Source organism: Centrocercus urophasianus, unplaced genomic scaffold (genome assembly GCF_019232065.1).
Source record: "Centrocercus urophasianus isolate 14NV4802_14NV808 unplaced genomic scaffold, USGS_Curo_1.0 seq_10, whole genome shotgun sequence".
NCBI lineage: Eukaryota > Metazoa > Chordata > Aves > Galliformes > Phasianidae > Centrocercus > Centrocercus urophasianus.
This window is the reverse complement of record NW_024884142.1, coordinates 25,171,292-25,184,383: the sequence shown is the minus strand read 5'-3', so window position 1 is coordinate 25,184,383 and position 13,092 is coordinate 25,171,292.

Sequence of the window (13,092 nt, the reverse complement as noted above, 5' to 3'; positions counted from 1 at the left end):
TGTCCTTGCCAAAGAATGTAGTTTCTCATGGCAGTGACCTTCTCCGTGAGATGTAGATCTCAGCTGGCATTATGTATTTTCCAACTCTCTGGTGTGGAATAAGAGTTCTCCTTAGAATCATAGAATGGTTTGGGTTGGAAGGGACCTTAAAGATCACCTCATTCCAACCTCCTGCTGCTGTTAGGGACACCTTCCACGGATCAGGTTGCACAAAGCCTCATCTAGCCTGGCTTTGAGCACCTGAAAGGATGGGGCATCCATAGCTTTTCTGGGCAGACTCTTCCAGAGCCTCCCCACTCTCTGAGTAAAATTTAGTTTAAAGTCATTACCCTCCATACTATTGCTGCACTCTTCCCTTATTGTTCCTTTAATTACTGAAAAGCTGTAATGAAGACTCTCTGGAGCTTTCCCTTTAAAACATTCTTGCTGTTTCTTGGACATCTGCTTTCCAGTATCCTTATAGCATATTCATGATATAGCAGTAAGCATCTCTCTTGCTCTCTGCCTCCACAGGCATTCTGCTCAGTAATCTGTACAAAAGTAGATGATTTCCCTCTCTTAGTCCCTTCTCTTTCCCTATCCCACAAATAAATTGAAAGCAGCAGAAATTGGAAGGTGCCAGGTAGAAACAACAGAAAAAACAAGAATTATAAGAACATGCTGAATTTGTCTCCCTGTTGTTGACCAGGGGACAACAGTCTGGACCATACTTGTCAGAAAGATACAATATCAAAAATAATAAATCCCTACAAGTTTGAAAGTAGTTGGTCAAGAGGAGGAAGTGAAATGTTGATGACATACCAAAGCAGAAGATGGTACTTTTGCCTATATGCCACAGAATTCAGAGGGGGAGCTCAGCTTCTAGATACAGAGAGGTAGGAAACCAAGCTGCCCTATCTCTGCTACTCATGAAGCTAGCAATTCATTTCTCTTGCCTAGATAAAAGAAAGAAACAAACTGTTCTTTACTCCTAGGGTGTTGTTGTATCTCAACCATTTATTTTTTATTGCATTACAGTTAGTTAAGATTAACATAAGTTTGGCTGTAGCTGCTTATCACATAGAAGATATCTTGGGATCTCTTGGAAAGAGTCCAGCGGAGGGCCACAAAGATGGTGAAGGGCCTGGAGCATCTCTCCTATGAAGAAAGGCTGAGTGAACTGGGTCTGTTCAGCCTTGAGAAAAGAAGACTGAGAGGGGACCTGATCCAGGTCTATAAATATCTGAGGTGTGGGGGGCAGAATGGCGAGGCCAGACTGTTTTCAGTGGTGAGTGGAGACAGGACAAGGGGAAACAGCCAGAAACTGCAGCATAGGAAGTTCTGCACAAATGTGCGCAAGAACTTCTTTACAGTGAGGTGACGGAGCACTGGAACAGGCTGCCCAGGGAGGTGGTGGAGTCTCCTTCTCTGGAGATGTCCCAGACCTGCCTGGATGCCTACCTGTGCGACCTGCTGTAGGGAACCTGCTTTGGCAGGGGGGTTGGACTCGATGATCTCTGGAGGTCCCTTCCAACCCCTACAATTCTGTGATTCTGTGATATCTGACTGTGACCTCTTTGATGTGGAATCTGTCAGCTGAGGCTTTTTGCAACTTTTATGTCTGTTGTTTAAAGACAGACTATAACGAGCATGGTCCCAAGTGGTAAATAACTACTCATGGATTAGGTAGCATCAGATGTATTGTAAGAATGAGATAACCATCCATAACAGGGCTGAGGTTCCCAGCTGCAGTCACAATAATCCTTCTGGTATTTACTGGCAGAAGTGAAAGTCATAATCTGGAGAGGAAGATAATGGTTAGGCAGGCAGACTCAGATAGACTATGGAACAATAATACCGTTCTTTTTTTTTTCTTTCATAGCTATGAAATAAACCTCTAGCATTTCATCTTTTTCAAGACATCATATGAAGAAAGTGAAAAATAGAAGTGATTTTGTTCACTTCGAGTCAGTTTCTACTAAGAGCTGTATCAGAAAAGGTAAAGTAGATATCTTCTGGAAAACCCAGATAGAAATCTATTGGCTATCAGTGGCAGAACATCTTAAACTTGTTTTATTCCTTTATGATTAAGTAAAGTAAGCTATAAATTTATGTGCTTCCTTTAATAAATGCCCTAACTTGTGCTTTGGAAAAAGATGGCAGTAAAGCTGTGCTCTCTCAGGAATACGGAGACACATCTCTCTGGCTATTTCTATACAAACTTTCAGTCTGCATAATCTCAGATTTAGTAGAAGCAATAACGTTTAATATCTACAAATTTCATAAAGTTTCATTGATTTGAAAAACTACAATAGCTACTTTCTTAAAGACATCCATGTTAGGTTTGCAATGGAAGTGGTTCAGAAGAGTAGCATGATGACCCCTCCTGCAGTGGAATATATTGATGAGCTGGGTGTCTCCCATTCTCCTGCACTCAGAAATCTGACTCTCTTACATGTTGGCTATATCTTTTGAAGTCAAGATTTGTAGGAAACCTGAAGATTACAGATATAAGAAGTGAACAGTATGTTACTGGAAGAAATGGTAAATAATGTCATTGAAGTTGGTAAGAAAAATTACATAGACTAATTTTGCTTTGTTTTGAAATTTTATTTATTTTGCTGAAAACTTGTTTTGGAGAAGAAAGATGAAAGCACGTAAAAACATCCCATTGACTCTTGTATCCATGGTCTACGTCCATGGGATCAACTTATTCAAATTATTGAAAACCAATTAGAGGAAACCAATAAATAATAGAGAAGCAAGTGGGAGAATTTTCAAGTTTAAAAATGCTAAAAAATGTTTGTGATTACAAATCTTTTGCCCACAAAGGTCTGTTGAAAGCATATAGTATGTTCGCATTTTTAATTAAAAAAAAAATTTTACTGAAGAAATCTATCAAGTCTAAGTCTTTTCTACAAAGTTTCAGCAACTCAGTGTTTCCCATTGAGTGGGCGGGAGCCATTAATTGAAAAAATTCTCACCTGCACTACAAAGAAGCTTTCGGTGGCTTTGATCGTGATTAGAAAGAGAATTCTCTGAAATGGGCAAGTTGTGCTCCCCGCTCCTCCTTTCATCTTGATTGGAATGGCTACCGCACGCCCTGAGCTTCAAACAGCTGTCCAAATTAATGGCATGACTCATCAAGATCTTATAAAAATTTCAATAGTAAATTTTTGAAGAATGCTTTGACACACAGCCTCTATGATGAGCTCAGTTTAATATGGTATTGAATGCTTGTTAAACTGTGTGGTGACAGGGTAACAAAAAACTTTTGGATTACTGAGGATACTCTGCCTGGCCAGATGCGTTTCTCTCTTAGATAACTCTTGACAGTTTCATTATCAACAGATAATTGGCAGCTCTGCTGCCATACATCTATTTACTGGTTATTTCACAGCATTGTTTGCCAACCCCCTGCTGTCCTCGTGCTGCTGTAAGGCAGAACAGAGAGACAGAGTCCACACTTTTTTTTGGTTGAAAAAGGGAAAGTGATCTCTGAAGGAGAAGGAACAGGATCAAGCAATGCAGTGCTGGCTGCAGTCAAAGTGGAACCACTGAATGTGTCATTCTGTCAGCGTGCACCATTTGAAATTTATCTAGCTCCAGAGTTAAAATAAATCCACCAGCAAAATGCAATTTTTCACCTTCAAAGATTTTGTGGCTCTTTTACTAAGCTTTCATGCATTGAAAGCATGAAGCACTGTTTTAATCTGAATGTTAGTAATCAAATCAAGCTTGTATAAAAATTGTGAATGCTTACCATAGCTATTGTTTATTCCAGAGGCTTTCCTCTTCGAGATTGTGGAAGAAATATGAATGTATTTAAATCTGTATAGACAATATGTTGATATATTTGATGATGCTGCCTATAAATATATTATCTCCCCTTTTTATTAATACAACTGTATCTGCCTAAGCTGTTTGCAGTAATTTAATTAAAACTGTTTTGCTATCAAGGCAGCTAAATCACAGGAAAAAAAAAAAAAAGCGAATACTGCAGACAGAGAAAGGCAGGTAATTTCTATCACTACTTTGAAAACTGCTGGCTTTTTCAATCAACAGCAGATTTCCATGAACAGAATAGGCATTCTTACAGCACTACAGAAAATGAGAAGCTATTTCTATTGATAATGATGCTATTTTTTCTAGAGACCTTTGTTCCTTTACAGGAGGTGGTTCAGAACTTGCTAGTTCTGTCCTTATCAACCTTATATTTTTCTAAAGTGAAGACATTAACTGAATCCTATGCAGTTAGTATTTCAGGAGCTTTTGTATTGTTTTTTTCAGAGTTTTGCATGAGGTTTTATCAGAAGCAGCATTCCTCATTGAGTTGTATTTGCAATACAAGACAGGGATGATTTTCCCATTGGAAACAAAGAATCTTTAAATTCTTTTTTATTTTGCCCTTGATAAAACACAGTATTGCCTAGGCTGCACGAAGGCTACATTTTCAGCCCTTGGGAGCTTCTGACTTGCAAAATAAATAAATAAATAAAAACCATGACACTAACTGAGTTTTCTTGTTTCCTTTCCAGTTCCAGCATCGTGACTGATTTTGGGCATCTGTCTGCAAGTGTTTGTTCCTACTTCTGCCAGGGGACTCCCTCATGTAGCTCCTGCCTTCTCTCTTACGTGTTTTCTTATCACCTCCCTCCCTCACAGAAGCCACTTTTCCTGAGAAATGGGAAAACCATCAGCATGTCCTCTTGCCCTGAGGCTGTTGGCTGGGTGTCTTTACTCTTTGAAGGTGAGAGACATTTGCTTTCTGTCATGGGCTACTCAGAAAGCAGAGGCTAGAGCTGGCAGCTTCCAGATGGGTCCTTTGTACCGCCCAGAAATACAGGAGAGAGATCTCAATGCCATGTAGGTAATGCATGCAAGAAGCCACTGCTCTTGACATTTCTGGGAGTATTCATAGCAGTGTATATATGCCCCAACAGCAGGCATTTCAAGTCTCTGGGTCAATGCTCATTGTGTCTGGCCTGGTGAGTGGAAACTAAGGTGAAGGGCTCTGTCCTGCAGGAAAGGAGGAGGAGAAGGTGATGAGCTCCTGCACGGCCAAGGAGAAAAGATTGAGAAAGACCACACCATGGATGAGTTCTCTTCCCAGCTCCATGTTCTCACTCTCCACTTCCTGCTCTGAGCCTCATGGCGTGGCAGGATAAAGGCACAGTGGCCTATTAGTGACCTTGTGAACTGTTCCTGCAGCTGAAATGACAGAATCACAACTGGTTGAGGTTGATGAGGACCTTTGGATCTGATCTAATCCCTGCTCAAGCAGGGACACTCAGAGCAGGGTGCCCAGGATTATGTCCAGACAGCTCTTGAATGTCTCCAGAAAAGGAGATTCCACATCATTTCTGGGCAACATGTTCCAGTCACCCCCACAGTAAAGAAGTGCTGCCTTGTGTTCAGAGAAAACCTGCTGTGTTCCAGTTCAAGCCTTCGCATCCTGTTTTGTTCATAGGCACTGCTGTTCAAACGTTCAGTCATGCCACAAGGTTTAGGCAGAGCAGTGACAGGGGGGCAGTAACATGAAATTCCTCTTTACCCCAGCCCCAGGAAAGCAGCTGCTTAGAGCCGTGAACTCCCCAAACCAGACTGCCGTGCTGAAATTTTGCATTGAAAAGCTGCAGTCTCACATCACCACCTATGGCTTGTGGAGAAGGGGAAAGGCATTCGTCTGGCATAGCTGTTCCCTCCTCAGAGGAAAAGGCCATAAATTATAGTAATGTTTTGAGGATTTCTTATTTTCACCCTGTTTATCTGCCTGCTAGAGCCATTTTTTTTTTTTTCTTTCTGCTTTTAATAAAAATATGTCTTGTTTAGCCATTTGTTTCTTAGTTGCCAGTGGGGACAGTTTGTTTTCCTACACTGCACTGGTATAATTCCACCTAGTTTCTAAGTGAGGTCTTGAATCAGACTTCAGGGGGGATCTACCCTTGAAAGAGAACCCACCGACAGCTATTTCCAACCAGATCCTGATAGGAGATTTACAGAATATCTTGTCCCACCAGCAGTCTTGTCCACTGTGTTTTTCCAGTACCTTTCTAGGAGGTAGTAGTTACTGTTTCCTGCCATGCTTCTCCAGCTTCAAAGAAACAACTGGCAGCATCACTTCTCTATGTTCTCCTACCAAAGGAAGAAATGCCAGTCTGTGTCAGAAGGAAGGTGTTTGGAAGACAGTCTGGGGACCTTGGCAGGTAAGCTTCCTGTTGTGCACAGACCTGCAAGATCTGCAATGGATGTGTTAATGTTCTTTGCATAGTACGATAGAGATTTAAAAATTATTATTAAATACATAGAAAGTTGTTGAACTTCCACCAGAGCTTCTCAGCCTACTTAGAATTCAAAACCTTTTCTAGATGTAAGACAATAAATCTGACAATGAAGGAAAGCGTTCAGATACTCTCTTTCCCCTAGAATAAAAGGAAAGACAAAGAAAGTGATATATCGCTTTAATATTAAAGCTAAAATGCTTTGATGGTGAGAAAAACTTTCAGAAGAGAAAATGAGGGGGGCGAAAAATCTTTTAGAAAGGAAAATGGAATGCTATTTTTAAAATTCTTTTATTCTTTTTAGACTGTGGTATTTTACAGAGCCTTGGAGATGACAAAGCAGCTGCTTCCCCTGTGCTTGACTGAACACTTTCTCCACACACCACTGGGTTAGGCTTTTTTCTTTTTGTGTCACATTGATCTTCTCTTGTTGCTCTGCCTCTAACATGCCATTAGGTGCCTCTGAGTGCCAGTAGAGAGTGAGATCAGCTTCTTGTGGGTAAACCACCATTAGGCTCTTCCTGATGCAACTTATAATGTTATAGTCCATGTCTGCTCTTTGAAGGTATTTTGAGAGGTAGAATTACCTTATTACTGTTCTTACTACTTGTACTGAAGGAATTGGTAGGGGCTGTAGCCTGTGTCTGGGCAGTGTTGTACAGATATTGCACAAATGAAAATTAAAAGGCAGCACCTTTCCTCCTAAAGTTTCACAGTGAATGAGTGAGACAGAAGAAAATGCAACTACTGTCCCTCATTTTCTGCAGGAACCTAAAGCTTTCCAGTGCTGTGCAGAAAAATCTGAAGCTCTGAACAGAATTAATATACCAAAAGGAGCATGACTCTGTGTCCTAAAACAACCACTTCTCAAGTTCTAAGGTGAAGAGGCGTGTTAAAGTGTTTACCTGCACTCTGCTATTAAAGCTGCTTGGGTATCTTTTCTTCTTGTGGCTTTGCACAAAGTATCCACAGCATTTAAACATGGAAACAGAGTTAATCAGCAATGTTAGCCAGCCAAGCATCTCTCGTTCATATTAAGGATGTTGGTTGCTGCACCCCATCATCCCAATAAGTTAAGACTGTCTGCTCACCAGTTTTCTAGAGTGCCCCACAAATACTAATGCTGTCCAATATGCTGCACAGCAACTTCTGAAAACAGATACGTAACAGCTTTATTATCTCTCCTTGGATTGTCCCTTAAAACAGCTCTTTGTGCCTGTAATTTCTGCCAGGATGTGGTGATGATGAGTCTGTTGGCTTGCAAATGCTGTTATGTACCACACCAATCAATACTGTCTGATTGGTTCTTATCTGCCTGTAATGTTTTGTTGTCAACTTGCTGTGGGTGTGAGTGATTACAGCAGCCTTCTGAGTTTGTAGAGTGTTTCATGCAAAAACTTGGTAGATATTGCATTTCTAAGTCCTGGGGTAATACATGTATTATTAATAACAATAATAAGCAGCAAGACATATTTCTCCACCTGCCTTTCTAAGCTTGCACATGACCCCTCAGTCTTGTGCCTTTTAGTACCCGTAAGCACACTCATACGACTCACCATACGTGGGAGCAATTTGCTGCTGTTGATGTTAAGTATGCCTGCCTTTAATAATTGAAAGGAATTAGCATAATGCTTGACTCATTGAATTTCTATGGGAGAACTGTAACTTCCAGTGGTCATTTAAAGTCCAGTCATGTTCTAGCAGACTTCAGTGACAACAGTATTATGTCCTTAATGTACACTTGGCTTTAAAATTTTCCTTGAAGCCCTGAGTTATACATTCATAACTAATTTTTCATGCAACGCACAGTTGCTAGCATTGCACTCCTTTAAAGGATTATTTTGCAGTTGTTTACCTATGCCGAGGGCCTTGAAAGCCAGAAATGAAAAATCTCTGTGGAAATAAGCAGTTCTAACTTATAGTGCTGGTGCTTCTCACTAACTCTTTAAAAAGAATTTGTGCAATTTGTGCGGTTTGTCAGATAATGGCTTGGGAATGTTATCTAAGTACTAAGTGACACACCTTCATTTTGTGAAGTGAGAAACATCCTCCAATTGAATGGAAAACTGATGCATATTTTCTTGTCCATTTTAGATTGGCTCATTCAATAGGTTGAAGTCTGAAGTTAGGTGTATGGTTAGGAATTTAGGCTATTTGGACCATTCAATAATCACAAGAGATAGAAATGGCAAATTGCATCGTTGGTAACACTACCTGAGACATCTGGAGTTCTAGGGGTGGAAAGGCAAAGGAGACCAAGAAAATCTTCTCTGTTGGTAGAAACAGCAAAAGGAAAATTCATTCAAAAAGTAGTTAGCATCTCTTCGAATGTTCACAAACATAGGTATTGTGTAAATACACTGAAGTCTTCAGTACTATGGGTGAAAGATAAAGAATACTGTTTCTGCAGATAAAGGTCATGGTTTAGAACCACAATCTTAGTATAGGTAGTCTGCAATAGCTATCCCATACCTTGACATCCAGATGTGTGCATGCGTGGAGAAGGTTCAAGGCAGTGGCTGGATAGATGGGTAGGGAGGTGGCAGTATGCCTGTCTATGTCTCTGTAGGCAGGACTAGTAGGCAGCTCATCCTCATCTCCTGCTTGGATTGTCTGCTCCTGCTTTATGAGGGGTGCCACCTGAAGCCTGCAAGTTCACCCTCATTTCTGACATCTCCCCTTCTTCCATCCACTCAGAATATGCCCTGCCCGAGAGACCACTTGGGCTAAGAACATGTGTTCAGAGCTCATTCCTAAATGTGGGAGTGTCTGACCAAAGTAGAAAAAAAGAAAATATTAATGAAAAGAAATTGTTAGTAGAAAATAAATAATGAAAAGAGGAATGAGTTAAACTAAGAGAAATGAAAACAGTAGGCAGCAACTAGACCATGAAAAACGATCACAGCCAACATTAGCTGTGCTGCAGCTCGTGTGTGCTCAGGGAGAAAATGACTGAAACAGAAGAAATGTGTGTGTTGGTCTTTGAGTCTTACTTTCTTTTGGGTAAAATGACTTATCTTTATTTCTCTACTGGGGAATACAAAATACAGTGGGGATATACTGATCATTTCCTTTTTTTTTTTTTTGTTTTTTGTTTTAGTTTTGTATTTCCTATTTCCTTTCCTTTATAATAGAGGAATTTGAAAATAGAAAGTAGAAAATGAGAGGAAGTGTCTACAAGAGATGGTGCACTGAGTAATGATATTGTTTTTTAAAAGTAGATGTGTAGTGATTTCCTTTCAAAGTATAATGATTCGTATATGATCCTTCAGGAAATCTCTTTCAGTTCTGCAAGTGTGGTAAAAACATGAATAGATCACTTCACCAGTAAAAAAAAATCAGGTGTACTTCATTCTGTCTTCATGTGGATGGCCTGTGTACATAATTTTAGGCCAAGAGAAAGAATTATTATTTTTTACATCCATGAAGTCTCAGATCTGCTTTGAGGTTCCACAATACCAAACAGTGCACAAACACTGGACGTATGTCTTCATACAGGTATATGTCTTTTTTACAGGTATATGTCAATTTTATATGTGTTGGAAACAGGCTGTTGTGGAAAGAGCAACTCAGCACAAATGTATCCAAGAAGGATACACCGTGCTGGCAAATGGAAGGAAAATTCTGTAAATTTGCTTTTCTACACTGTGAAATGAATATTCACCTTCAAGTCTGATTAACATATCAGTGTTCGTGAAATCTGGTAAAAACTCTAGTGGCTACACAGCCTTATGTGAAACTCTTTGTAGGAGTTATACAGGTTTATCGAGACTCCCACATTTTTTTATATTATTGACTTCATAATTTAGTTTCTGTATATTAATGGCCTATGTGGAATGGGTGGAAATCAATATAGTGCAAGGGCATGCCTTAAATATGACTGCCTCCATGGTTAAGAGAGATTTATGCCTTTTCAGTTTCATCTTTCTGCTTTCTGCATAGTCCAATGGTAACATAAATAATATTAAAACAATGCACCAACTCACTTTCTCCATGTTCTTGGTTAGTTAAATTATTAATGTATGCTTATTGCAAGATTGATTTCAACTAACTTTTGCAGTCTGCTGTGCGTGCATTTATATCTAACTTTGCTTTTTGGGACAGTTGGTGTGGTAAACATAAAACTAGGGAGTAATGCATATCATTATATGTTCTGTAAGTATCGTGTATTATGTCTGAAAATGCTGCTGTTTCTTTTTCTCTCCAGTCAGCTTGAAAGAAAATGTCTTCATTTGGAGAGTTAGACCTATCTCATCCTCTGTTCAGTTTGTGGAATTTCTGAGTACCTGAGTCATTACTTAGGACTGTGTTTAGCTCATGGTAGATGAGGGAACTCTGTCCCTCCTGCTCAGGAGCTGTGGAGAGCACTATCCCTTCTTGATCACCTGTTGACTGCTACCATAGCCATTATTTTTATTATGAGTTCTTGACTGCATTTTCTGAAGGAATCAAATTTTGCTTGTCCTATGTTAGCTACATACAAGACTCAGTCTTTACATAAACGTGGCACAGGAAAGCTTAAGACACCCTGGGTCTGGTGTCCCTGATGTGGGGAAAAGATCAAACTGCTCCTGCTGAGCAACACCGGATTTAGTACCGGACTAGATTTAGGTAGGAAGTTGCCCTGTGATTGTAACTGTGTCTAAGGTTAAGCAATAGCTGAGATTTATGTATTGTTCGGTTAGTGGCCTGATAGTTGTGCCTTAGCCTCATGTTAGTTGCCTGAGTCCTTCAGTGGATGTAGTTTTTAGTAATATTTGCAACACACAGATTTATAGTTGCATTTATTCTGGAGGAATCTAATCACAGCATTGCTTTAGCAAATGTAGCTGTATCAGAGGCAAACAGTGCATGAATTATGTGTCTCAGCAGGATTGATTGTGCCCTTAGGAGCTATCAGCAGCACCCAGAGAACAATTACCTTCTCCTGCTCGCAATAATGAAGTACAATTTAGAAACAGAAAATCATTATGTAAAACTTTGAGAAATGACACAATTACAGTACATTACACGTACTTTTGTCATAGGCTTTGCTTATTACATAACATCTAAATTTCTTCTGAGAGGGAATTCTGTTGCGCTGGTTTCCTGCTCTCGTGCTGCAGTGCATTTTGCCTTTCTGTTAAATCACGAAAGAGATGTTTTTAGGGCTGAAAATACATATATCCAGAAAATTCCAGGAACTTGCTTATAAAGGGAAGTAGTGCTTGAAACAGTAAGTTATCACATTAATTTCTGGTTGATTTAATATGACATGACCTGTCCATTTGCCAGTATGTATTTCATACTTTGCAACAAAATATAACTCCAAGAAATGAGCACAAGCAATTGTGCTTCTCAGGTTATCCATCCTGTATCATTGGTCTGATTTTTCTGGTAATTGCTTACCAATTTGAACCTGAGCACTGATTTTTTTTTTTTTTTTTTTTCTTTTGCATAATAGTTGATCTTTATGTGCTGCTTTCAGCTGATGTATGGCAGAAGCTGTGTGGTTCAAACAACACAGGGTTCAAAAACAAAGGGTTATGTCAGCCTTGTTTGTAGAGACCCTGGTGCCAAGGGCACCAAAGCAATGCTCTGACCAGTGGCTGAGATTTGGGACTGGAACTGTGCCACCCAGCATGGAGGGAGAATGGGGCAGGAGGCAGCACCCTAATGGTCCAGATGGGTTTGTAAGCTCTCCTGCCTCATCTACAGATAGTGTGACTCTGGGAGGTGAGCTGGGAGAAAAAGCTAACATGGCATTTCTGAAAAACTCAGTAATGCTCCTAAATCTCATGGACTTCTATCTGAGGCTGTCTATGCAGCAAATGTGAGTGAGTAATCTGGCATTATGCATTTCACTGCTCTTGCTAGCAACTCTCTGTTAAACAGTCTCTTCAAGGAAACCATTGTTTTAGGTATACTTTATAGCATACCTTCTGTACTTTAGCCTCTAATTTAACCAGGAAGCTGCCACAGTGTGGAAAGTGATAAATGCTGATTCTTAAAGCTGCCCCCAAGACACTACAGGAAATATGGAGTTAACTGTATGTATATAAACATGTTCTCTTCAATAGAACAGAAGGCTAAGAACAATTTTCTGCAAAGGACCTTGCTGTAAGTGCACAAATAGTTTGTTATTTAGAGTGTGTTCTTTCCAGGCTCCTATTGCTATCTTGTTAATTGACTGCAGATTGTTTTAGCAAACATGTCGCATCGTGAACTCAGTGTCGGTGGCTTGAAAAGGGGTTGTTTTTCTCCCTGATGGTCTCCTAATATCTTCTAATGCATTGCACGTTTGTTGTGGTTTAACCTGGCAGGCAGCTGAATACCACACAGCCCTTTGCTCACTTTCCTCCTGCTCCCAGGGGGTTGGTGGATAGACTCAGAGCAGAGGAGTGGGGAAGCAGAATCATGGGTTGAGAAAAAAAACCAATTTGCTAAGAAAGAAAAAGAAGAGAAAAATAGTAGTAGTGATAATTATAAAAATGTAAATGTCCACAAAACAAGTGGACAGCACAATTTCTCACCATTTAGAGACGGATGAGAGATTCTCTCCATTTAGACAATTTCACCTGCTGACTGATGCCCAGCCAGTCCCCAAGCAGCAACCATGCCCTGACTACCTCCAACTCCACAGTTTTTTTTCACATGATGCCATATGGTATGGAATATCACTTTGTCCTGTTCAGATCAGCTGTTCTGGTTCTGCCCACTCCCAGCTTCTTGTGCCCCCTGGCCCCCTCACTGGTTATTGTAGTTTCCTCCTGTAGCCAAAACACAGCACCATACCAGACACTATGATGAAAATAACTCCATCCCAGCTAAAAACCAGGACAATGATGCTTTT